The sequence below is a fragment of the Melanerpes formicivorus genome, unplaced genomic scaffold (genome assembly GCF_026170545.1).
Source record: "Melanerpes formicivorus ecotype bairdi unplaced genomic scaffold, bMelFor1.0.p_v2 SCAF_15, whole genome shotgun sequence".
Lineage (NCBI taxonomy): Eukaryota > Metazoa > Chordata > Aves > Piciformes > Picidae > Melanerpes > Melanerpes formicivorus.
This window is the reverse complement of record NW_027142367.1, coordinates 3377164-3403497: the sequence shown is the minus strand read 5'-3', so window position 1 is coordinate 3403497 and position 26334 is coordinate 3377164. Positions and strand designations below refer to the sequence as shown.

Below are 26334 nucleotides of genomic sequence, written 5' to 3'. Positions count from 1 at the left end.
AGTAACTGGAAATTTTGCTTGTCAGATTTCTAAAAGCAGAGAAGTGTTTCCTTGAACTTTTGCCTGACTTTGGCTGCCAATATATTACTAGCACCTGGGAGAAGCCTCAGGCTCAAACAGTCAAAAAACACATGAAGTATCATTTTGTTTTAATAAGGGCCCCTTTCCTGTATTAGACTTTGTTGTATTATTCAATTTATTCTACTATTAAAAAAAAAAAAAAGAGAGAGAGAGAGAGAAGAAAGAAAATCTGGCCTACTGTCAGAAGATACTTGAACTTAAGTTTATAGTAAAAATCACCCTAATTATAAGAAGTAGGATAGAATTTCAAATGCTTCTTTAGTCATCCTCAGCTCTGCAAATACTGAGTAAAATAAAAAAGTCCTGCTTGTTTTAGGAAGGGCTATATGTGTGAATGTCACTATGAGGTAAGAGCATGTATATATGTTTCTGATTTGTAATAGCCTTGGTTATTTCATGTGGCTATGCAAGTCATCCTGCAGGAGACAGAAACACTGAAGTACTACCTTTCTACTGTGCTATGTTTCTGACCTGAAGAAACAATAAGGCAAAATAGTTCTGTGTTGATGCCAACACAGACTGTGGCCTTTTTACTGTGCCAGTGTGATGGTGTCACAATATTCTGTGTACTGATGATTTACAAAAGTGAGTTTTGACCAGCAGAAAAGAGGAATAATGCAGTACATCGGTGACATGAGTACACAGAAGAGCTCAGGTAACCAAATGCCCCTGTGTCTAAAATCACAGATGTTGACTAGAACATATTTTTTTCTTTATTTGATTGCTTTGACAACTTCAGGGAGGAGCTGAAGTGGGAGGAAGTAAAAGAAAAAATATGATCTCATTACTGCAGAGCTTCTGACTTAAGGTTTGATTTAATTTCCCATTCATTTCTCATTGTATAGCTGCTGTTTTACAGGAATAATTTATCACATTTCCTCAAATTTTATGTGTTCAAAATTGAAGGCAAATTTCTAAAAGATCTCATTTTAGAAATAATTTGAACTTTTTGGAACCCTTCCACTAATAAATAGCTCCTGTACAAGCTTTCTTGTTCTCCAAAAACCTTATAGTTACTGTCTCACTAACTTTCAAATCTGCGCTGCAAGAAATAAAATTGTGCCTATAAAATTGTATTGCCTTTTACTTACTGTTTTGCGGTGTCAATTCAGTAGCTCTTTATCAAAATGGCCCTGATTTCCAACAACTCACAATTGTATTTGAGCCTTTTGAGAATGGAAATGCTGACGTTGAGACAGTTGCAGCATCAGTAACGTTCTGACTGGCCATTGACTCTCATTTTTCCAATGACATTCAAGTTACAGGTTGCCTCAGGGAAATGGCAGACCTCTTTCTTAAAATTTGCAATTATATATTTGAACTTTCAAACCTGCCAAAATATGACACAATCATAACTCTGAGAATATATAAGAACTGTGTTTTCTTTTGTGGCAGGCCATAGCTGAAAGATTACAAAGGCTTTTCCATTATAAAGCCTGTAAGAGAGTTTTGCATCATGTGAATGTCACAAGCCTTTAAAAGAAGTAAAAAACAACCTGTAATGCTGTTGTAGGCAGCCATAGATACCTCCACTAGAATTGCTATTAGAATGCAAACTCTCTGTACCCTAATTCAGAATGCCAACAAATTAGCTGCTGTTCACTTTCATGCAGACTCAGCTGCATAAATGGATGTTAGGCATTTCAGTACCCATATGGATCAGCAATAAGGTATCATCTGGGATGTATATATTCTCTTGCAGCAGAGGAACAATGTGTGATACAGTGGCTAATATGAATGTTCAGAAGTCAAATATCTTATTTTCTTCCTAGTCAGCACTTCATATTCTATTGCTTGGAGTAGGTGGCCATTGGTTTCCAAGCATCTTAGACTATAGATCTTTACAGGAAGGAGATGTAGTAGAAGATATGACCTATGAGTTCACAGGATGCATAGTCAAGTTTGAAGATGTATGCATACTGTATGCAGAATCATTCACTAAGCTAATAGAAATCTGACATACTGGTCCAGACTTCAAGTCTTAGGCACAAAATTGAACTTGTTTATAAAATCAAAGGACATCAGAGAAGGGAAAGATGCCTATGTGTATGTTAACAGGAGGATATCTACTCTCTTATGAGCAGTTTTCTTTGCTGTATCTTCACTGCTTGCAAGAACAATTTTGCTGCTGCCTGCCACTTGAGTATATCCAGATGCACAGTTCTTCTGTCGACCAGATCAACCTTCACAGACCACTTGCACATGAGAAAAGAACAACATTAAGGTTTATCAGTAAGTAGAGTTCTGGGTGTTGGAAGAAGCTACACTAAAGTATGCTCACTTAAAAATAAAGCACTGAAGTGTTTTGTCGTGTTTTTATTCATTAAAGTACCACACAATAACTTTGTGGAAGTCTTTTGAGCCTTTAAAGCATTTTATGTTTCTGTGGGAACTTGCCCAACCTGAAAATTTTAATGATTTTTTTCAGTAACCTCACATGGTTTGTGCTGGATAAAGCGATTGCTTCCATACACTGAAGTAGTGCTACATCTGAATGTCACTGACAGACAGTCATTCATGCACTGAAATCTTTGACAACATTCTGTTGATGCACGGGCCTGATAGAGCAAACTCCACAGTCAAACCATCAGAGTTTTTTTCTGTGTCCCAATGAGCTGCAAACTCAAGAGCAGTAAGCCTAAAAATTCCAGAGGGATTTCGTTTATACATATCACCACGTAAGTAGGTCTGTTCTGTAGGATTCTTGTATGTAGCAGTCCCAAGGATGACTGGCACACCTTTCTGTTATACTTTTCCTTCATAGTTTCAAGCCTAGAGTCTCAGGTGTGGGTATATTGGATAGTAATTACTCTTCTCATTGAACTATTCAATTTCTAGCTATTCTTTCCTTTAAAAAAAATAATAAAAGGAAAACAAAAAAGGAAAAGATATGTGACTTCCTCAAAGTGAGGTGATTTCTCAGCTGAATTGCTCACTTCTCATAGCAAATATTCATTCGCAACAATAACTTTTACCAATAGTTCTAGGAAAATACTCAAGCAACGTAATGGGTAACATAATTTCCAAAGGTTATTCATGAAAACCAAAAGAAACCCTGAAATATTGCAAGTCCAAGAAAACTGTGAAGAAGCTTCAAACTTAATCACAACTTCGCTCTCAAGTTGAGTTGCGTGTTCATGAGTTCTCTGATTGTATGCCCTGTAGGCCATTGTGACTTACAGCTATAACCAATTCAGGCCTGAAAGATAGATGGGAGAATATTTTATCTTTAGAATGGTGTAAGTGAAGGGATTTGGAAATCTGAAGCAGGCTATCAAACCCACAGCATTAACAGCTGTGTACAAAGCTTCCCTGAGGCCCTTGCCTGGTTGGTCAAAATGGGAGCTCACTGGGAAGGTCTGGCATAGTCTTCTGGCAGTTGTTCCTCCCAACTATGAGAAGACTCTGCCTTGAGTGTTAAGTGGAAGATTCAAATTCTTATTTTGTGAGGGCTAAGTATTGTTGCTCTTGGGTATTGCCAGCAAGATTTTTGGAAATAAATCTCCTCTGATTTTTGCAAGACAAATCTGTTTGGTTTTCTCTTTGCAGTTTGTTGGCCATGGGTAATACATCCATGTGGTCAGTATGGTAGTCCTAGTAATTGCATCTATTGATGGTCATTCATCAGAAAATGAGAGTTGTAGCTTATAAGTGTGGGGAATCCTCAAGGGTAAAAGACACCATTAATCACTAAAGAAAGGTAATTGGTGGACAGAAGAAGATCAATATGACTCCTGAAGAGCAAATATAGAGCAACAGATGGATATTCTAGATATTTGGTCTATGTATTGGGTGGAGAGGAAAAAAAATAAAGGGAGAAAAAATAGTTTGCCCCACAAGGTGTTTCACATAAGCCTGCAGAGGGGCCTTTGGAGACCCTTCAGACGGAAAGCGATGTTATCTGTAGGATTCTTGTCTGGTAACTCTGTTAGCTTGTTTGTGTACCATGGACATGTGAGTGCAGCTCATGTCCATACAATTCTGTCAGCAAATTCTATGAGCTATGAGCAAATGGTCAAAGCCCAGTCTAGCAGTTGTGGAATCTGCTTCTCCACTCTCTGAAGCTTTTGTCCTAAATCCTTGGAAAAAAAGATTATTTTTTTTTTCAGTCTGTTGTTATGGTTTGATTTTACTGAAAAGTAGTGAGGTGGCACAATGGAAAAGATGGGCATCTGAGTGGCTATCTTGAGCCTCTCATAGAAGTCCTCCTTTAGGAACATAACTATCTTCTTTGTTCTTTGTCAAGCCTAATGAAGCCTAGTTCTGCGTTATGCTTCATTCTCACTTGCCTCTACCATTTAGGTGGAAAGAACAACACAGATAACTCTGGAGTCATTATGAAGGGTTTCTGTTTCTTCTGTTATAGAAGAATGGTGCCATGGCTTCCAGCAGAGGAAAGAGCAGAGCACTCTCTGCATAAGAGCTTGTATCTGACACAGATTTCAAGGTGAATTTTCCTTTTCTAAACATATATAAGTGAGGAAATTAGTAAAAGCTATTATGTTCAATGCAAAGCCATCCAGGATCTCTGAAATTAAATGATTATAATCCAAACTTCAGGAAATCATAAAAATGTGTAGATATTAGACCCAAGTCCACATGTAGATATTTAGTATGTCAAAGCATTCAAACTTGGCACAGCCTTTCTGGGAAATTTAGGAGCTTCGGTGATTACCAGAGGGCAGCAATAAGAACTGAAAGAAGATCTGAAATGCTTTTCTTGCAGGCCTACATTATACTCTCTTCTTTCCCCTCATCACTACACGTTTTGAAACCTGTTCTACCACCCCTGCCCCAGAACATGCTCCTTTGTGAAAGCAGCTGGGGGCAGTAGACAGCCATCTCTGCCTTGGGGCAGCACTAGAGACTGCTGTTTTCTCTGGAACATAGCTTGGGGTTATGTCTCTTGCTCTCCAGACCTCCATCGGTGCTTTTTGCTTTCCACAGCTCTGGAGCTGTGTGGCAGGTACACTCAGCTGGGATGAGCTAAGCCTGAGGTAGGCCACATAATCAGGAAAGAGAGCTGGCTTCAGGCAGGCAAGGTAGGAGAGCTGGAAGGAATATGACCTGAATGGCTGGCTATGCCTAGACTTAGAGCTGTCTGATGTGGGTGTGTTCCCAGGCTATATCTGGATAAGTGTGAATAGAAATGAGTTTTCCCTTTTCTCCTGCTCCTGCTCTCTTACTCCTCTGCACCACCCTGAAAGACCACGCCAGGAAAGAGATGGAGGCTTATCAGCAAGAATTCATTCTGATGGGCCCCACCACTCAGTATGGCTATTGAGCTCTTTACGTGAATAGGGGAGAATGGCTCTTGTGACTCTTAGAACACTGGTGTCACCCACCTCTGCAGTGAAGACCCAACCTTCAGAGCTCTGTTGTTGAGTCTACAAAGTTCTGTAAGCCAAAGACATAGGATGCCAGCTGTGCAGCTGCAAGCACCTTTTAAGCTGACATAATAAACACCACTTTGCCCCTAATGGTAACAGCAAGACAAAAATGTTTGTGCGTCCTTTCTGGTGTGGGCTTAATGCTTCTCTGATGAGTTTTATTACCTCAAAACAAGGTTTTGAAATGTCACTTATGTTGTTTGGAAGACTATTCATGAAATCCAGCTAGGGCTTCCCAGAAGGACTTTTCATTAATGCCTTGCACCAAACTCACTCTTGTTAGTTTCGTCTCCAAAACAAAGTTCTTGTTTTGCCTAACTACTTCATGCTTCTGATACACCTCTGCTAGACCTTCAGAAATGTCTGGGTATTTTCACAGATTCTCAAGCTTTGTTTGCTTTTATCTTTAATTTCCCCCCCCCCCCCCCCCCTTTCCCCCACCTTAGAGAATAACTCTCTTCCTAGATGTGAAGATAGATTTTGTATTATATGTACAAGATAGGCCAAATGACCAAGATTTTTCTTTTTTCTTTTTAAATTGGGAATGTTTATTTTTTGGTTGGAAAGTCCAAAGCAAAAGTCTGTCTGAAAAAGCACCCAAACAACCAAAAATCATGGGTGGTAAAAAAGCAAGAAATGAACAATCATTTCAAATCTCAGATTTGGCTAGGCACCCAGGAATCAAGAGAAATGCCAAGTGAAAATACAATGAGGTGAAAACTTTTTCTTCTTCCTCATTGGTTCTCTGTGGGACTGTCCTTTCCACAGTGCTATTAAAAGGTCCTTACCAGCACCCCTAAGCCAATGGTTAGCTGCCAGAGAGCTAAATGTTACTTCCATTTGAGAAAAAAACCCAAAACAATATATATAGATATACATTGTAAAGCTGTCACGGTGAGATCTCATGCATCGACAGCTTTTACACAACTGTATACTCTAGCATGCACTGAAACTGAGTAGTTGTCATGGTAACTGTCACATCAAATATGCCTTTTCAGTGCAGACACTTAAAAATCAAGCATTTGTGCTGTCATTAATACCACTTACATTGAGATCGTGGCAATAGGTTGATTTTCTATTCTATTTAATCATGATTGCATATTGTATATGGGAACCTTTTTCTTTTCAGGATTATTTTAATTCCTTCAGGACATTACAACAGTAAAAATTCGTTTTAGGGTTCAAAATTTTATCAGAGTTCACTGACAGTGACCTGTAATAGTTTACTTTTATGTGAGGGAACTACAGACACAGGGAACACGCGAGAACACCTTGGTTTTAAAACCCTGCAGTGACAATCTACATTTATGCCATGTGGTGTTTTGGAAATGATATTTCCTGCTACATGTTTGAATAGTATTGTCATGTAGTTTATCCTCATTGCAAATAAAATAATAACCAGTTATTCATATTGCAGATCAGGTGGGAAAACTTGCCAACATTCCTGACATGTATAAGTATCATTTCCCCAGTTTTCAAATAGCTAGCAGCATTGCTTTATTAAATTTCCTTTTTGCAAGTAAGCTATTAATTTGCAACATGTACTATCTTTACATATTTTATGTGTAGTTTGTTTTTATTTAATTCCCTTAGCTTTTGTTGGAGCAAATAAACCCCACAAAGCTTTCTTCTCCTTTTTTTTTTCTAATAACTTTTCACATGATCATAACAAGGCACTTACTGAAAACTGAAAAAACAAATGAAGATCAAACCAAATCGAAATGAACATGAAAACAGCTTTGCTTTTTTTTCCCCCCTTCTTCTTCTTGTTTTTTTCCTGAGAAATCTTGCTTTTAACTGCTCTCACATTTCCCTCTTCCCTTAATTCTAAATAAATTTCCAAGATAGTTAATTGCCTGTACTTACTTGTGCAAATGAATAGTAGAGTTTGGAATAGTGCAGTTTACTAACTTACTGCCTCATTATAAATTAATGTAAATATACATTGTAAATGCATGCTTGAAAGAAACTGTAGAATTATATTATCTGACTTAGCATGCCACTGAGCAAAATGGCATAATTTGATTTTAACAGTTTGATAAAATCCTCTGTGTCAAACTAGTCTTTAAAAGTCATATTGGTTTATAATTACACCCCAGTTTAGTTGAATGATTTCTAAACTGTAAGAAAATAGTCTTTTATAGGCATTTCAATTCCCATAGAATTGTTAGGGTTGGAAGTGACCTCAAGGATCATCTAGTCCCAGCCCCCCCCTGCAATGAGCAGGGACACCTCACACTACATCAGGTTGCTCAGAGCCACATCCAGCCTGGCCTTCAAAACCTCCAGGGATGAGGCTTCTACCACCTCCCTGGGCAACCTGTTCCAGCATCTCACCACCCTCATGGGGAAGAACTTCTTCCTAACATCCAATCTGAATCTACCCATTTCTAGTTTTGTTCCATTCCCCCTAGTCCTATCATTACCTGACACCCTGAAAAGTCCCTCCCCAGCCTTCTTGTAGGCCCCCTTCATATAACGGAAGGCCACAATAAGGTGTCCTCAGAGCCTTCTCTTCTTCAGACTGAACAGCCCCAACTCCCTCAGTCTGCCCTCATAGGAGAGGTGCTCCAGCCCTCTAATCGTCCTCATGGCCCTTCTCTGGACACATTCCAGCATGTCCAGATCCTTCTTGTACTAGGGGCTCCAGAACTGGATGCAGTACTGCTGGTGGGATCTCACCAAAGCAGAGTAGAGGGGGAGAATCACCTCCCTCGACCTTCTGGCTATGCTTCTCGATGTGATTGGTTTTGTGGGCTGCAAGTGCACCTGGTGGCTCATGTTGAGCTTCTGATCCACCAGCACTCCTAAGTCCTTTTCTTCAGAGCTGCTCTAAAGTAAGTCTCTGCCCAGCCTATATCAGTGCTTGGGATTGCCCCAACCCAGATGCAGGACCTTGCATTTGGTCTTGTTGAACCTTATGAGGTTGTCATGGGCTCGCTTCTCCAGCCTGACAACATCCCTCCCTTCCCTCCAGCACGTCTGCTGCACCACACAGCTTGGTGTCATCAGCAGACCTGCTGAGGGTGCACTCAGTGCCACTGTCCATGTAGCCAAAAACTACAAACATTATAGGAGAGTAATAAAGCAACATTAAATGCTCATTGTGAATCGTGCTCCACATTATTTGTGTAGCTCAACCTCCAGCTGAAGCTGTAACAATGAAGGGACTGGACTTAAAGACAGATGGGTTTCTCACCTTTCTTTTTTCTTTTCTTTTCTTTTCTTTTCTTTTCTTTTCTTTTCTTTTCTTTTCTTTTCTTTTCTTTTCTTTTCTTTTCTTTTCTTTTCTTTTCTTTTCTTTTCTTTTCTTTTCTTTTCTTTTCTTTTCTTTTCTTTTCTTTTCTTTTCTTTTCTTTTCTTTTCTTTTCTTTTCTTTTCTTTTCTTTTCTTTTCTTTTCTTTTCTTTTCTTTTCTTTTCTTTTCTTTTCTTTTCTTTTCTTTTCTTTTCTTTTCTTTTCTTTTCTTTTCTTTTCTTTTCTTTTCTTTTCTTTTCTTGCAATTTGCCTTAGTGACCATTGTGGCTATGCTATCAGGTAGTGGGATTAATCAATTTCTCTTTCTTTCTTGGTCTTTATGAAGTGGGATAATAGCACGAACTTTGTACTGTGCCCTAACATCTGCAGATGTAAATACGGACCTAAGGCTTGTGTTACGTTTTGGCTGAGTTGAGATGAATGTTTTCATAGCAGCCAAAAGCTGCTTCCATAATATATGATGTTAAAACAGGAAAGCTCTTTGGACATCTTATCAGTGTGGGAATGTGCAAAGGAACAAGGTAGAATGGTGAGTAGAGAGTCTCATGGTAACAGACATTTACATTTGTGCCAGTCAGAGTATTGTACAAGAAAGATGTGTGCTGAAAGCTACAGATGAGTCATAGTATTACCAGTTGAGGTGCTGTCTTATAACACAAGATGTTTTTCCTTCCCCTCCTTCCAAGTTTTCAGAATATTTATTTTCATCTGATCCATGGATAGAGGGGGAGAAAAAAGAATCATATAATACATTAGGTTGGAAAGGACTTTTAAAGGTCATCTGGTCCAGCATGCCTGCAGTGAGTAGGGACATCTTTAACTAGATAATGTTGCTCAGAGCTCTGTCCAACCTGATGTTGAATGTTTCCAGGGATGAGTTTTCTATCATCAATTTGGGCAACCTGTTCCAGTTTTTCATCAAACTCATTGCAAAAAATTCTTCCTTATATCTAGTCTAAATCTTGTCTTTTGGTTTAAAGCCATTACCACAGGCATTGCTAAGGAGTTTGTCCCCATTTTTCTTGTGGCCCCATGCTTTGTCTGATACAGTCCAGGATGTGATTTGTCTTCTGGGCTGTGAGTGAAAATTTTTTACTCATGTCCAATTTTTCATCCACCAGTACCCTAAAGTCCTCATAAGGATTGCTCTCAGTCAGGTTGTCCCTCAAACTACATTGGTACTGAAGATTGCCCCAACCCAGATGCAGGACCTTGTACTTGGCCTGTTGAACCCTGTTATGTTCATAGAGCTAAGGGCCATTGCCCTCTGGATGCAACCATCCAACCAATTAATTGATTATCCATCAAATATTCCATTCATCAAATCTGTATTTCTCCAGTTGTGGTGGTTTGAAGTTTCCCCGCAGCATTAAATTTTAAAGGCATAGCCTAAAACTACCACTCCAATTTAGAGTGAAGAATGCTGTGGAGGAATGTGTCAAAGACATTACAGAAGCCTAGATAGATGACATCTCTAACTCTTCCCTTGTTCACTGATGAAGTCATTCCATCATAGAAACCCACTGGGTTCTTTAGGCAGGATTTACCCTTGGTAAAACTATCCTGGCTCTCTCAAATCACCTCCCATAGAAGCATGAGAGGATGAAAGAGGTAGTAGAGTTATGAAGTTCATGAAAGATAGAAAACCAACCTAAGAGTTAAGGTCTGATTGCCTAATCAAGTCAAAGCATCAATTGCACTGGGATAACGATGTCTGACAATGAATTGGTGGGGAAAAAAAGCAGAGTGTAGAACCTCTTGGTGACATAATAAGAGCTGAAAACTTCTCAGAAATTACAGCTGTAGCAATGAGATACGTTTTGTACCCTTTACTAAACCATTTTAAAGCTAGTCAATAGACAGACCTTGTGCACAGCGTGCAATACATCTGGCACTATTTTCTACTTTTGCTGGGTAGGTTTTACATTTGTGAAAAGTTGATGAGTGAGCTTAATACACATGCTTTCAAATTCATAAGTTCTTCCCTTCTGGTAATAAAAGTATGACTAGTCAGTTCATATGTCCAGTTCATGATGATTTTCTGGTAAAGATGAATGTCAAGAAAGATAAATGCATTTGATTAACTAGTCTCTGGTCAGAACTTGATTCTGTGGTGTTTACAGAGCATCTAGCTAAGCAATTTCAAATATCAAACAGAAGCCAGTAATTCACTAGGACATCCTGCTTGTTGTGACTTTCCTTGCATGGCAGTTTTGAGAAATTATTAATTTTTAAGGGGAAAGAGAAGACAGAAAAAGCTGCATATGTGCCCAATGACACATGCCTGTTTGTGCCTAATTCATTGGAAAAATTGCTCAAGAACTGTTCAGCCATGTTCGAATATGCTGCCAAGGTCAACGGGACCTTTCCAAAAGTGCTGGTTATGTGAGGTAAAAGTGCTCGAGGCAACTTCAACTTAAGCATTTTTGTATATTTGCTTGTTTTATTTGGAGAGCAGATAATCCGATGGTTTTGGCAGGCCTATCTCTGAGCATTATTGACAGCATACCTTGGAAAGCTCAGTATAGGGGTTTGGTTTAACTGAGGGTGTAGAGTCCAGCACTACTTCGCAGAGCTGCATAGTCCAGATCAGTATATTCAGACATTGCAGACTTTCAAGTCAAATTCCATTTCTATGGCAATGTTAATCCAGAGGTATGTAAGTGTATTAATTTCTTATTGTATCAGAATTATCTTAAGGCATCTAGAAAATGTGGAAGTGTTGATTCCAGTTCTGAAATGGTCAATATGGACTATCTGAAGGCATTTTGAAAGCAAATTAAAAAGACCAGTAGTACCAGGTACCAAATGCTGATGTTTCATATCCTCAGGAAACAGTAGCAAGGTAAGAAAATCTACCTAGGTAAATACAGGGCTTGTGTGTGTAGGTGAGGATAGCTGAGTTGGTTTACAAGGTTGTAGGGAGTGAGAAAAGTTGGGAAAAGTATTTGCTCTTCCAGTCATTGTTTCTGCATGTGGTTTGGGCACTGGAGACAAAGAGATGCTCCTTCAGCAGAAACAGAAAGAAGGTTAAAATCCAGCCCTTGATTAAACTTTGAAGTTTAACACACACAGTCTAAGAAGAGAAAAGAATTAGAATCTTCTCCCAAGAAAGTTAATGTGAACAGAGCTAGGCATAAAAATTCCTTAGTTTCCCATATTTCTCTTAATCATTTAGTCTGGAATAAGTATCGCATATAAGCAAGGCTTTTCTGGCTGTGGTTTGGTTTCCAACCTGGTGGTTAAAGCTCACCTCTAGCAAGCTTTGCTGCCCTGGCTTTTGGGAGCTGTAATGTCAGTGCTTGGCTTAGCAGGAGTTTCATTTCCCTACAACTTCTGGCTCCCTAAGGCCTAGCTCTGGAATGGCTGATGCACAGCCCCGCCTCCATCGTTGGTTGTTCTTGGAACTGGATGATATTCCTTTGGCAGGAATATCCCTGAGGCAAAGAAAGGCTATGATACAAGTTCACCTCGTTTACTGGAATGTCACTTTTACCATTCAGTGTTTTTTTTTCCCATTGTAATTATTTCCTGGGGGTAATTGCATGCTTTTTAGACTTTCATTTGCGCTCCCATGCTCAGTGCAAAAACTGCCGGAGGCCATTACTGAACTGCTCCAAAGAAGAACAAGCTACTAGTCACTTTGACATTGTTGTTGTTTATAAATCCTAAGCAAAATAAAATAGAAGGCTAGATATTGCTATCCCAAATCTATCTGTTTGTGGTACAGAGCTGGTCTTATGCTTAACAGTCCTTTTCGCCATTGTGTTAGATCTAGACTAATCAAGTGGTTTGGTTTGAAAAATGGGGCTACTTACAGGTGCTGTTCCACAATGAGTTGGGTACGTATCAAAGTGGCAAACCTCCCCCTCTCCTCTCCTCCCCCGAGCATTGCTATGGGTCCCTCTTGACATATGTCAGTTGGGAAAGTTATCCAAAAGGAGAACTGCATACTCTATACACCTTAAGAAGTGAGGGGGTGCCTGTTTTGCTTGGAACAGGATTGGGGTTCAAGGGAGGAACTTTTAATCATAATTCTTAGATGGTGCTGCTCTCTGGTGCTGAAGCTCAGTACCACCATTTCCTCCCATCTTTTTCTAGCTGTAAAATAAAGGTTTTGTGAGACTCTTAATTATTAATACTTTTCATTAGCTATTGAGAGCTATTGAGAGCTATGAGAGAATTACTTTGGTGTGCCCAAATATTTCTGGTTAAAAAAAAAACCCTAAACAAACAAACAAATTAAACTCCTGCCTAAAGGAAGAAATACAGTATGAATACAGAGCACTGAAATCTTACCTACCTTGAAGGTATAAAAGAAATGTCAGTTTTGCAAGTAATGTAATGTGCCTTACTCTGAAAGAGCACATGATAGAGCATAGCTAGTTATAGCATCTAAGTGAGAATTAACAGTATTAATTAGTAGTAACTCTTCTAAGTGTTATTTTTACATACTAAATTGTATAATTGTCTTTAGTTTAAAGAAATTACCTATTCATTTATCTCAGTTCAATTCATACCAAATAACTCAGCTGCTTACTATTTAATAAGGGCTACCACAAATTACTTGGAGAATGTTTCTTTTACTGTTCCTGAAAATGTAAAAGTATTAATTTAGAGTAATTTACTTTCCTTGCTAAAGGACTTCACATTTAAGGATAATCACTACATATTAAAACCCAACAGAGTTAAATACACAGAATCAGCCACAACACTGAGAAGCTTCACTGTTTTATGCCTTATGAAACTTGCACTGTGTTCCTATGAGTAAGCAATGGAAAATTCATCTTGCTTGTGTGTTAGCACTAGAAGCTTACTTCTACTTTGAGAAACTTTAGTAGATCTATTTAGTATAGCTATAGTAATTTGTCTTCTTTTTTGATCCTTGAAGGAAGTTGGTATAATTCTCCCCTAAACTTTCAAAATGAAGCAGAAGATTTTGTGGGGAAGAGCTTCTTTCACCTTCAAAGAGCAATCTTCAACCATGTATGAAGAAATCCACTTTTCAGTTCTGTTTGGTCTGCAGTTTTACAGTTTTGAAGTTCACATGTTAATTGTATCTGAAGAGTTTGTAAATTCACCTTTGTGATCTATATGAGCTAAGCTTAGAGTGAGCTCCGCTCATAAATTTTCTGAAAACTAGTTTGACATGTTAATTTCAGGGCAGGTAACTTCTGTCACTTTATTTGTATGGAAACAGGGAGGGAAGTGGATAAAAATAGAGAGAGCAATTAAAATAAACCCAAACCAAAACTTGGAAGCTGGGGAAATAAGAGAGAGATTTTAGAACAGCGTAGAGGGAAGTAACAGGGGAGAAGTTTTGTTACTTCTTGAGTGAGGCAGCCAGTCTTCATCTATGGAGCCTGTGAAACATATATACAGATGTGTGGACCTTGCAGAATAATGCCACTCCATATGATGCCATATTTGATTTAGAAACTGCAGAATATGACAGAGACTGAGGAACCATTCTGCAGACAAGGGGAACACCCCCACTGCTTTGTATGGCACTCGGGAGCACACAGGTGTACTTTGTTTAACCAAGGCCTGGGTTTTACTTCTGGCTTCAAAATGGCTAAGGACTATAGCTTTCCCTTTGATTTATGGGGGGCCAAAATACACACACTTCAGACCTCTTCAGCAAAACTTGTACTATTTTTTTATCTATATCTGAACATGAGCTAGCAGTGTGCCCAGGTGGCCAAGAAGGCCAATGGCATCCTGGCCTGCATCAGAAATAACATGGCCAGCAGGAGCAGGGAAGTCTTTCTGCCCCTGTACTCAGAACGGGTTAGGCTACACCTTGAGTACTGTGTCCAGTTCTGGGTGCCTCAGTTTAAGGACATTGAAACACCTGAACATGTCCAGAGAAGGGCAATGAGGCTGGGGAGAGGTCTTCAGCACAAGCTCTATGAGGAGAGGCTGAGGCAGCTGGGGTTGTTTAGCCTGGAGAAGAGGAGGCTCAGGGGAGACCTTGCTGATATCTACAACTACCCTAAAGGAGGTTGTAGCCAGGTGGCAGTTGGTTCCTTCTCCCAGGCAACCAGTAGCAGAACAAGAGGACACAGAAGCAAGCTGCACCAGGGGAAGTTTAGGCTCAAGGTGAGGAGAAAGTTCTTCATCGAAAGAGTAATTTGCCATTGGAATGGGCTGCGTATGGAGGCGGTAGAGTCACTGTCCCTAGAGGTGTTCAGAAAAGGATTGGATGTGGCACTTGAAGGCATGGTTTAGTTGTCATGAGGTGTAAGGTATTAGGTAATAGGTTGGACTTGATCTCTGAGGCCTTTTCCAACCTGGTTGATTGATATTATTCTATGATTCTACATCTTTTAATACATAATGGATAAGATAGCAGAATTTGAACTGTGTAAGACTGACTGAAACCAACAAAACCCTAAGGGAACCCAGCCACCTCTCTGACATATTTCTCCTTTAGAATAGGCCACTCACTGTATCCAAAATAATGCAATTCAAAGGCTGTCACATATGGAAGATGTTAGCAGTATACATTGCCTCGTTCTACTTGGTAGATGCACCCACTGAACCTACACAAGGTCCATTCCAAAATAGGTGACTTGTGAAAAGTTTTCATGCTTCTGGTTCTTATAAAAGCTAGTATATAGTCAATTTATGAGTTTCATTTTGGTTTTGCTTCTACAGTGTAAGCATTTTATTTTAAAGAACAACTTATTATACCACCATTCTTAAGAAGTCCTAATATTAGTAGGTGGAGATCTGATGATTAAAGTCTGTTTAGTCATTAGTACTATCTGCATGACAAAATGAAAGCCTATTTCTAATACAGAGTATTTACATGATCTTTATCACTTGTAACTATTACTGAAAAGTGATAAATTAGGCATACACTTTCAAAATAACACCTGGAACAGAACTCCCTCTATAAACTTGTTTAACCTTTTATTTTTTAGTGACAGATTGGAATTTATTATTTTGAAAGTCTTGGAGCACCTGGTCTGTGATTGTATCAGAGTTATAAGAAATGCCCTGGAGGCAAGGGTTGGGGAATGGTTAGAACAAGAACTGCGATTCTTCAGAAAGTACCTTTTATGTTAAGAACAAATTTAGTTTGAAAACTCAGAGCACTCTGGACTGCAATTCATTCTGACAAATCAGTGCTTAAGGTGTTAGTTATGTTGCAGTTAAATAATGTTGATATCGCCACTGTGTTTTCTGAATTTAACTCCTCTCCTTGGGAAATCTGATTAAGAGATAAATGCAGAGGAAAAACCACTTCAAGTTTGTTGCATTTCTTTCCCCTCTGGAACAGCTGTTAGTATAATACTTCCTACATCCAAAATGTGATCCTGTGTAGTTAGCAGTAGATTCAGAATGGTGTGGACAATTTACTGTAAATTTGATGACTTTAGTCTAATAGTGACTTATCCAAAAGCTACCTTTCAGAAAAACAGACTATGAACTTTGTAACTTTTCTGTTATTTCACATTCAAACTGCATCACTTTTAGATGCAATGGAGGGATAGTTTAACTCCTTCCATTCATCTCTGTCACAAATATTTAATGATGTAAATATCAAAGAGGCTTCTTTTCACTGTCAAGCATTTAAAATGAGAGCTGATTTCTAAGAGCTGATTTTTCTCAGATGTGCTGCCCGAACCATGATCAGCCCCAATGCTGCATGACACCAGTTGCAGTGTCTTTGTCAGTGGATTGCTTGTATCATCCCAGGGCTGGGGCTTAGGACGCCTGCCTGTCTGCTAAATGAAACTCTTTTACTGGCTCATTAGTTGGACTTTGACAAAGCTAAGCTTGAGTGATCATTTCTGTTTGAAACTGCCTGTCTTCAAAATCAGACTAAAGCTGTTATTAATGCAATTGGAGACACCATATTTTTGTGCTATCTTAGATATTAGGCTTGCTGCTTAGCATGTCTAAAATTAGGCTGGCATGAAAGTTCAAGAATGCAAATCAGCACTAAACCCAAGGTCAGGGTAAAACTTCCAGATCACTCCACAATGGAAAAAAAAATGGAAGGGTTATACAATTTAAGAACACATTTCTGTGTCTGCAAAAAAGAAAAAAAAAGAAAGCAAATACACAATCTGGGTAGCAAAGGAAATATGGATTTTTGCTCTAGCGCAGCTCAAGTAATTTTGTTTTCTTTTCCATCTGTCCTCCATGTGAGTCTGTCCACATGAAAAATCCCACTTTGTGAAGCCCCACAGGGATGGCATCCATATCACAGCAAATGCTGGGACCATTCATCACTTTGGTGCCTGAGATAATTTTACAGCAACTTGGCAGACACACTTCTACAAAAGATGATTTTCAGCTGTAGGCCTGAAACTAGATTTGATAGTGTTTATCACCAATATAGCCATGTTCCCAATGCTCTTAAATTAAGCTTCTTTGTGCTATGTGTTTCTTCATTTCAGTTTTACAGTGGATGTATAAAGGGACTGCCTATAACATTAGCAAAGGCATTCCAGTAACAATCTTGGAAGGGATAAAATTAATGCAATTGATGTAATTAATGAATTTTTAATTTAGCTGAGATTAGAGTTTGCCCAGTTTTTTAAAGTTTCTGGCCTTCATGAAAGAGATAAAGGGTGAAAAATACAGGTTTGGGCTAATTCCACACAGAATAAATGTGTAACAATGAATCTTTTTCAAAAGAAAGTTCACACATGTCTGTATGACAGTGAGATTTATGATTATTCTGGGTTGTTCACTTCAAAGTATCTTTAAGAATGGTTACTGTAAAATAGGACAAGGCAGAGCAAATTTCACATTGTGAACAAAGAAGAATTATCACTACTGAAAGTTATCCACAAAAACAAAGTGAAAAAAAAAAAAAAAAGAAGGACCTAAAGTGATTTGGATTTATTCCTGGTTTAAGACTAGGGGCATACAGAGATTTCTAGGAGAGGAAAGTTAGGGTAAAACAGGGGAATGATCTTCCTTTATGTTATTTGTTTCTACCTGGTTTTGTAATAACATATTGCTACAAATGCTCCACAGCCCAGTGTTACCTGAGGACGCTGAAAACCTCTGATCAGACTCTAATGAGAACCGGATCAGGGCCCATGTGAGTGCACTAGAATATCACTTCAGTCTCTGCTCTTTTCAAAAGACATTGAAACAGAAGTGTGAGAGATATGTGGACTAGAAACACATGTATTTTCCAAAGGATTCTTTCAAGTACCACTCTGCAAAATTTTCACTGTGAAACCTATAACTATTAAAAAGATGCTAGGAGCTCATTCCCTCTTCTTAGAAGCACTGAAGAAACCATGACCTATTCTTGCTGTATGTAAGTTGATTTATGCAAGTGAAGACAAATGGTTCTCAAATTTGAAGCGAAACTCTAGAGCTTTGAACCCACACGACCTGAAGCAGAAACCAGTGTTCACACCAACCCTTGCAAAGCAAAACTGCTGAGTTTGAAAGAAGTATCAGCCATCCATCTGAACAGACAGGGAATTAAAAAAAATAGAATAAAAATTGCTTAATGAATGAATATAAGCAAGACAAACTTGTTATTCATAATTTATGAAATTTGTTGCTGAGTTGCTTGGCACTCTCCCATCCCTTGAAATAATTACATATTACAGAATGTTTGGAGAGAAATAGTGATAGACTGATACCTATTTTCCTAGGCATCAGGAGTTGTCAAGAGTTCTGCTGTGGTGCAACACTTCAGTCATGCGAAGTCATAGTATCAGTCAGGGTTGGAAGGGACCACAAGGATCATCTAGTTCCAACCCCCCTGCCATGGGCAGGGACACCCCACACTAGATCAGGCCAGACAGAGCTTCATCCAGCCTGGTCTTAAACCCCCTCAACCACCTCCCTGGACAACCCATTCCAGGGTTTCACCACTCTCATGGTGAAGAACTTCCTCCTCACATCCAATCTGAATCTCCCCACCTCCAGCTTCATTCCATTCTCCCTAGCACTATCATTACCTGACATCCTGAAAAGTCCCTCCCCAGCCTTCTTGTAGGCCCCCTTCATATAATGGAAGGCCACAATAAGGTGTCCTCAGAGCCTTCTCTTCTCCAGATTGAACAGCTCCAACTCCCTCAGTCTGTCCTCATAGGAGAGGTGCTCCAGCCCTCTGATCATCCTTGTGGCCCTTCTCTGGACACATTCCAGCACATCCATATCCCTCTTGTAATAGGGGCTCCAGAACTGGATGCAGTCCTCCAGGTGGGGTCTCACCAGAGCTGAGTAGAGGGGTAGAGTCACCTCCCTTGACCTGCTGGCCCCACTTCTCCTGATGCAGCCCAGGATCTGATTGGCTTTTCGGGCTGCAAGTGCACGTTGAGAGCTCATGTTGAGCTTCCTAACAGGTCATCCTTTCATCCTTTCTTCCCCTCAACTCCATTGTACCAAAGTGATACACTGTGGACGACCTCAGCAGTTCAAAACCAGGAAGGTGGTGTAAAATTCACAAAATTGTAGAAAAGTAATATTTATCTCTTTTCAGCTTGAGTGTGTATAGCCAGGAAGACGGATGAAGAAGGCAGTTCCTTCCTGCTCTGGCAACACATGAATTATGCACAAGGCTATGGGCTACTGAGTGAATGAAAATGCCATTCAGTCTCCCATGAACTCTTCATTTCTCAAGAGAGGAAACAGCATGAAAAAAAAAAATATGGGAGAAAATGTTTCTGTTATGATCTATGTTACAAGAAATTTGGGGCTCCTTCCCCTGAAACAGTATGTAGGAAAATGAAATATTTGGAATTTGAAGTGAGATAAAATCTGAAATAAGATACTCATTTTTACCGATGATGATAATTAGCTATAGAAGTTGCTTATTAAAGTGTCTGAAATCTTTCAGCACAGATTGGATATGTTAGAGATTATCTCTTGTCCAGCCAGAGGTTATGGACAATTTAATGCAGAAAATCAGATTAGAAACTCATAACAGGCCCTCATGGCCATAAAGCTACATGGAAGTCAATGGCAACATTTTGCAACAGTGGTGATTTGGTTCAAGGCTGAAACTTCTAAATGCAGATTTCTGTTTTCCATTCTAAATTACGAAATGCCTAATGTGACAGGAGCTGAATTCTGGCTGCAGTTAGGCTGTTGCAACTCTAGTAACTTCAGCGGAACTGGAAGATTTGATACAAGGACTTATCAAACCTCTATGTTTTGACAGAGGCATTATTGCCACTTAACCAAAAACTTTTGCCTTGAGAAGCTTGTTACCACAAGCATTTATTGTGAGGAGTGGGCATTTTAATTTGTCTAGGGAAGCTAAAAAGAAAAAAGGAAAGAAAGGGACATTTTAAAGTCATAAATACACTTGTCTGTTTTTAATATGGCTAACAGAGGAATGTATTTTAAAAGAATACCACTATCTGATTTGGTAATAAAAAAATAAGTGCCGTATTCCTAACAATCCTGTCCAAATTCACTGCCTAAGCATCCTGTTAACCTATGAGAAGTGCTTTGTTTGAGAAAAAGTTAGAATCTCTCCCTGTCATTCTTTCAAGTTGCTATCCACCATACTGAGCAGAATCCCACAACTTTACAGGTGGAGCCACATTGCAGTTAGTGACACAGACAGATGACATATTTATTAGCTTGTCAAAGCTTCCTCTGTTTATGGAAGACTCACTCAGCTAAACAAAACAGTCTGCTTCCCATTGGCTAATTGAGCTGGCCCCTGTTGAGAGTCTCAGCAAAGTGCTTGATGAGGCATAAAATGATGATTAATTAATTTACTGCTCAGTTGATCATCAAACTGAGAGGTTTATGATTCTCACAGCGGTCAGCACTCTCTCTTCAATGTGCAACAGCATGAGCAGCCTTCACTCTGGCCTGCTACTGCCTTTGCTATGACCTGAGATATAGTGGCTTAACTCAGGGGAAATGGGGAAAAAATTAAAAGTTTCAAAGAACATATACTCAGCAGCCCCTTTCAGAGAGGTCTGAGTGCCAGAATACTTCTCACAAAGGGGCTTTTCACATCTCAGCATTAATAAAAGCTACTTTGCTGGACCTGCTTCAAGAAAGTAATCTTGAAGGCGCAGGAACAAGCTGCCCCAGTGTGCTGGAAGATGAGCTGCTGGGCTAGACGGCCAGCCTGGATGGGCAATGAACTTCTGAATGAATTAAGGGAAAAAAAAAGGAGGGTGTATCATCTCTGGAAGGAAGGAAAGGTAACCCATGAAATGTTTAAGGATGTTGCTAGGTCATGTAGGAAAAAAATCAGAGATAAAAGCCCATTTAGAGCTTAGACTGGCCACTGCTGTGAAGGACAACAGAAAATACTTTTATAAATATATTAATGACAAGAGGAGGGGCAAGGACAGCCTCCACTCCTTGGTGGACATGGAGGGGAATATTGTAACTAAAGACGATGAAAAGGCAGGGGTACTTAACACCTTCTTTGCCTCAAATATTAATTGCCGGATAAGTTGTCTTCTGGACAACTGGCCTCCTGAGCTGGCAGATGGAGCCAGGGAGCAGTATAGTTCCACTGTAATCCAGGAGGAAGTAGTTAGAGACCTGCTCAGCCACTTGGATCCTCACAAGTCCATGGGACTAGGTGTGATCCATCCTAGGGTGCTGAGAGAGTTGGCAGATGAGCTGGCCAAGCTGCTCTCCATCATTTTTCAAGAGTCCTGGCTCATTGCAGAGGTCACAGATGACTGAAAGCAGGCCAGTGTGATACCCATCCACAAGAAGGGCTGGTTGGATGAGCCAGGGAATTATAGGCCTGTCAGCCTGACTTCAGTGCCAGGCAAGATTATGGAACAGGTCATCTTGAGTGCAATCACACAGCACTTAGAGGATGGCCAAGGGATCAGGCCCAGCTAGCATGGATTTAGGAAGGGCAGGTCTTGCCTGACCAACCTGATCTCCTTCTATGATCAGGTAACTGCCTGGTGGATATGGGGCAGGCTGTGGATGTAGTCTACCTGGAGTTCAGCAAGGCTTTTGACACCGTCCACAGCAAACTCCTGGCCAAGCTGTCAGCTCGTGGCTTGGACAGCAGCACTCTGTGCTGGGTTAGGAACTGGCTGGAGGGCTGAGCCCAGAGAGTGGTGGTGAATGGTGCCACATCCAGCTGGCAGCCAGTCATTAGTGGTGTCCCACAGGGATCAGTGCTGGGCCCCATCCTGTTCAATATCTTCACTGATGATCTGGATGAGGGAATTGAATCCATCATCAGTAAATTTGCAGATGACACCAAGTTGGGGGCAGGAGTTGATCTGTTAGAGGGTAGGAGAGCTCTGCAGAGGGATCTCGACTGGCTGGACAGATGGGCAGAGTCCAAGGGTATGAGATTTAACACATCTAAGTGTTTGGTTCTACACACTGGCCACAACAACACCATGCAGTGTTACAGGCTGGGGTCAGAGTGGCTGGAGAGTGGCAAGGCAGAAAGGGACCTGGGGGTACTGGTGAATAGTAGGCTTAACATGAGCATGCAGTGTGCCCAGGTGGCCAAGAAGGCTAATGGCATCCTGGCCTGTATCAAGAACAGTGTGGCCAGCAGGAGCAGGGAGGTCATTGTGCTCCTGTACTCAGCACTGGTTAGGCCACACCTTGAGTCCTGTGTCCAGTTCTGGGCCCCTCAGTTTAAGAAAGATGTTGAGATGCTCCAATGTGTCTGGAGAAGAGCAACAAAGCTGAGGAGGAGTTTTGAGCACAAGCCCTATGAGGATAGGCTGAGGGAGCTGGGGTTGCTTAGCCTGGAGAAGAGAAAGCTCAGGGCAGACCTTATCGCAGTCTACAACTCCCTGAAGGGTGGTTGTAGCCAGGTGGGGTTGGTCTCTTCTCCCAGGCAACCAGTGGCAGAACAAGAGGACACAGTCTCAAGCTGCACCGGGGAGGTTTAGGCTGGATGTTAGGAAGAAATTCTTCAGAGAAAGTGAGATTGGCTGTTGGAATGTGCTGCTCAGGGAGGTGGAGTTACTCTCCATCACTGGAAGTGTTTAAGAAGAGAATGGATGAGACACTTGGTGCCATGGTTTCGTTGATTAGATGGTGTTGGGTGATAGGTTGGACTGGATGATCTTGAAGGCCTTTACCAACCTTGTTAATTCTGTATTCTGTATTATTTTGATTCTGTGGATTACATAAGAACATCCTTAAAAATAATGGTTTCTTCTCTGATTACATGGCTAAAAGTCAGAATTAGAATGAAGATATGTAGAGGTAGGACTTCACAGTTACAGGTACAGGTACATTACAAAAGATCAAAATGCTAATGTAAATAGTGACTGGCATTCTTTCTTCTTTACTTCTAGAGATAATTTTACTTAGTTGCAGCCATTTAATTCCTGACTAGTGCCAGGTGAACAAATATATATAAAAGAAAGAAACTGAATCCCAATGTTGGACAAGTCGGTTTTGCACCAGTCTTGCAGTCCAACGATGATAGGACAGGAAGAGAGGGTTGGTTTGTAAATTAAACTTTTCTCCAAGTATGTATAACCCATTCTTAAATAGGGTTCTGTCTAGGAGGAACCCAGGCTGAAGAAACAAAATCTGTCTAATATAAATTCAGTCCTTTCACTTGGCTAGAAAGAAGCGTTAGAACAATAGGGAAGTGCAAAAGGAACCGATTTGGTAGATCCTTTGTTTGTGAACTGTTTCTTCTTTGATTCAGTCTTTAGGAGACTTAATCTAGTTAAACCAGCAAAGTTATGCACAGAAACCCGAGTTTTCATATTTACACATATATACTGAGTGCAGGAAAAGATCTCAGAAAGAAACAGAGCAGAAAACCAATATATTTTAACAGAGGAGTTTAATGATAAGGAAAAAAAGGGGTGGAAAACCATTGTGGAAGATAGGATGAAAAATCAACATTTTCCAAGAACTTTCACCTTGATCAAGGAATTAACTGTCACTAAGCAATGTAAATCACTAGATTGCATGGACCTGGTTAAATAACACATTTTTTTCAAATACAATTCATCTGTCTTTGGGGTAAAGGATGTGAAAAAAAAAGGCATAAATGAGAAACTATTTCAAAAGGTTTGGGGGCAACATTTGGCAAATATTGGGTGTGAACTGCTGCATTGTGATGTGACAGACTGGGTGTGACCTGGGTGTGACCCTCAGGTGTATAAATGGAGAGTACTCTTTAGGGGCTGGAGGATTTTTACCTCCAGAAATGGGACTATTGAAATTGCCCAAGTTGTATACAAAGGATCACTAAGACAGAATCACAAAATGTTCCAGTTACTGATCTACTCTTACCTGATGCAAGCTTTAGTGCTGATATTTTCAGATATGTTAAAGTGCTGCTGAAGTCACCTTAGAAGACTGTGGATTGTGGAATTTATTAACTTGCCCAGACAAGAATATGGGCAGAACTGTTACTCTCAGTAAATAAGTGTATAATGGAAGCTCTGCAGCTCTCTCTGAAGTGGACATTTTTGGATAAAAACTTGTCCACCTCTGATGTCTCTGATTTTTCCTCACTGTTCTACATACTATCATGGTCTAAAATTCATCATTCTGTAGCCATGCCTGCTTTCTCTCATCCTCCTTTTTACGACCCCCTTCTGAAGGTCTGTGTAAAGATACATAGTGCTTCATTTTTATAGCTTCATAAAATGTAATGGCAAAAATCCCATTAGGTAATCTGGTTGACTACCTTTGAAACACAGGCTGCAGAATTTCACCTGGTTATCCCTGCACTGAGCTGAATAATGTGCATTTGACTAAAGCGTATCTTCCAGATGGATATCTAGTTTTGATTTGAAGACATCAAAGGCCACTTCTCTGACAGTTTTGAAAACATCAAAGTGTACTGAGCTTGTGGAGGATAAAAGAAATATGAGCTAATTGCCTGGATGCTGAAGGGAAATTTACAGCAAATATTTTGGTCCCATTCTGGCTTTAAAAAAAGTCTGGCTTACTGGAAAGTCTTAAAGATGTTATTACACATGTAAGTAAAGTTGGCTTTCTTTTTTTAGATGCAGGCCTCACATGGCAGACAAACAGGCCTTGAGGAAGGAAAAAAAAAGTAAGCTCTACCATGGTCTACCATAGGCAATATTTGCAATGGATTGGCTGAAGCAGAAGAAAATGATCTGGGTGACCAGATGCAGAAAATATCAAACTCCCTTAGTGAAGTTGTAAACTGGGGAAAAATTAAAGGGAAGGAGAGGGGAGGGAAAAGGAGGGGAAAGGGGAGGGGAAAGGGGAGGGGAAAGGGGAGGGGAAAGGGGAGGGGAAGGGAAGGGAAGGGAAGGGAAGGGAAGGGAAGGGAAGGGAAGGGAAGGGAAGGGAAGGGAAGGGAAGGGAAGGGAAGGGAAGGGAAGGGAAGGGAAGGGAAGGGAAGGGAAGGGAAGGGAAGGGAAGGGAAGGGAAGGGGAAAGGGAGGGAAGGGAAGGGAAGGGAAGGGAAGGGAAGGGAAGGGAAGGGAAGGGAAGGGAAGGGAAGGGAAGGGAAGGGAAGGGAAGGGAAGGGAAGGGAAGGGAAGGGAAGGGAAGGGAAGGGAAGGGAAGGGAAGGGAAGGGAAGGGAAGGGAAGGGAAGGGAAGGGAAGGGAAGGGAAGGGAAGGGAAGGGAAGGGAAGGGAAGGGAAGGGAAGGGAAGGGAAGGGAAAGGAAGGGGTCCAGTCATAGTTCATCCATCTCAAATGGATTAATAATGTGCCTTTAAAGAGTGTTTCTTCTTCCCTTGAAACTATCAAAGCAAAAAGATTTAAATTATCTGCTTTTGGAAGTTTTTGTTTGTTTGTTTGTTTTTCTGTAGCTTTACATATTTTATTTTTTCTTTTTTTTTTTTTTTAATATAATATGTTAAAATAATGTTAAATATACATTTTCTGATGGATTTAATTATTTAGCAGCATTGTAGGCAAATATTCCACTATGTGGAAAGATTTAAATTACAGCTAAATGAAGCCTTTATGCTTTGTTTTTAGCCTTTATTGAGAGCCTTCAATTTTGTGTTTGAGTAATCAACTTACACCTTTTTTTCTGTTCCAGAGTTGAAGCTTCCTAGATGAAATAATGTTTCACAGTATGAAAATGCATGTCACTTCAAAAGCAATGAGAAGGCTTTCCTAATAGCACAGCTAACAAGAGCACAAGATACTATTCTTACACGCTTATTTCATGGATTGACCCCAGTGAACTATTACTCACTATAGCAGACACAAAATAAATTAAAAGGAATAATGACTTTACTCAGTTTTGCCCTGGCACTTAGGAGATTTTATTTATCTTCACAGAATGTGGCTGTTGCTCAGACTCATGACACTCTAAAAATTCACCATATTGGTCCCAGACACTTAGGTTTAATTACAAACATCCCTCAGTTAATCACATTCTTCTGGCAGTTGGTTGAGCCATGGACGCTGGACAGCTCCTGCAGGAGCAAACTCCCTCTGGCCTTTTCCCAGGCTACATTCCTAGGACATAACCATGCAGTAGCAGCAAAAGCATGGAGTTTTATCAGATAACTTTAGCAACTGATGGATTTTGCATTGAACATCCTCTCCAAAGATAACATTTACTGTGCTGAAACAAAAATATTCCCTATTCACAGAACAGAAATAATTTTAAAATAAAAATAAACCTCCTAATTGGGCTGTTAAGGCTGGCACTGGAAGAAATCACAGAGAAGAAAAGGCAGAAG

At 40.1% G+C, this 26334-nt stretch overlaps 1 long non-coding RNA gene across 1 annotated transcript; it reads left to right on the top strand.

Annotated features, from left to right (window-relative positions):
- The first annotated feature begins 11312 nt into the window (after nt 1-11312).
- Nucleotides 11313-25861, top strand: LOC137445757 (uncharacterized). Its single transcript, XR_010988480.1, has 3 exons — nt 11313-11383; nt 24664-24713; nt 25683-25861. It is a non-coding gene; the product is annotated as an uncharacterized lncRNA (long non-coding RNA).
- The last annotated feature ends 473 nt before the right edge of the window (nt 25862-26334 follow it).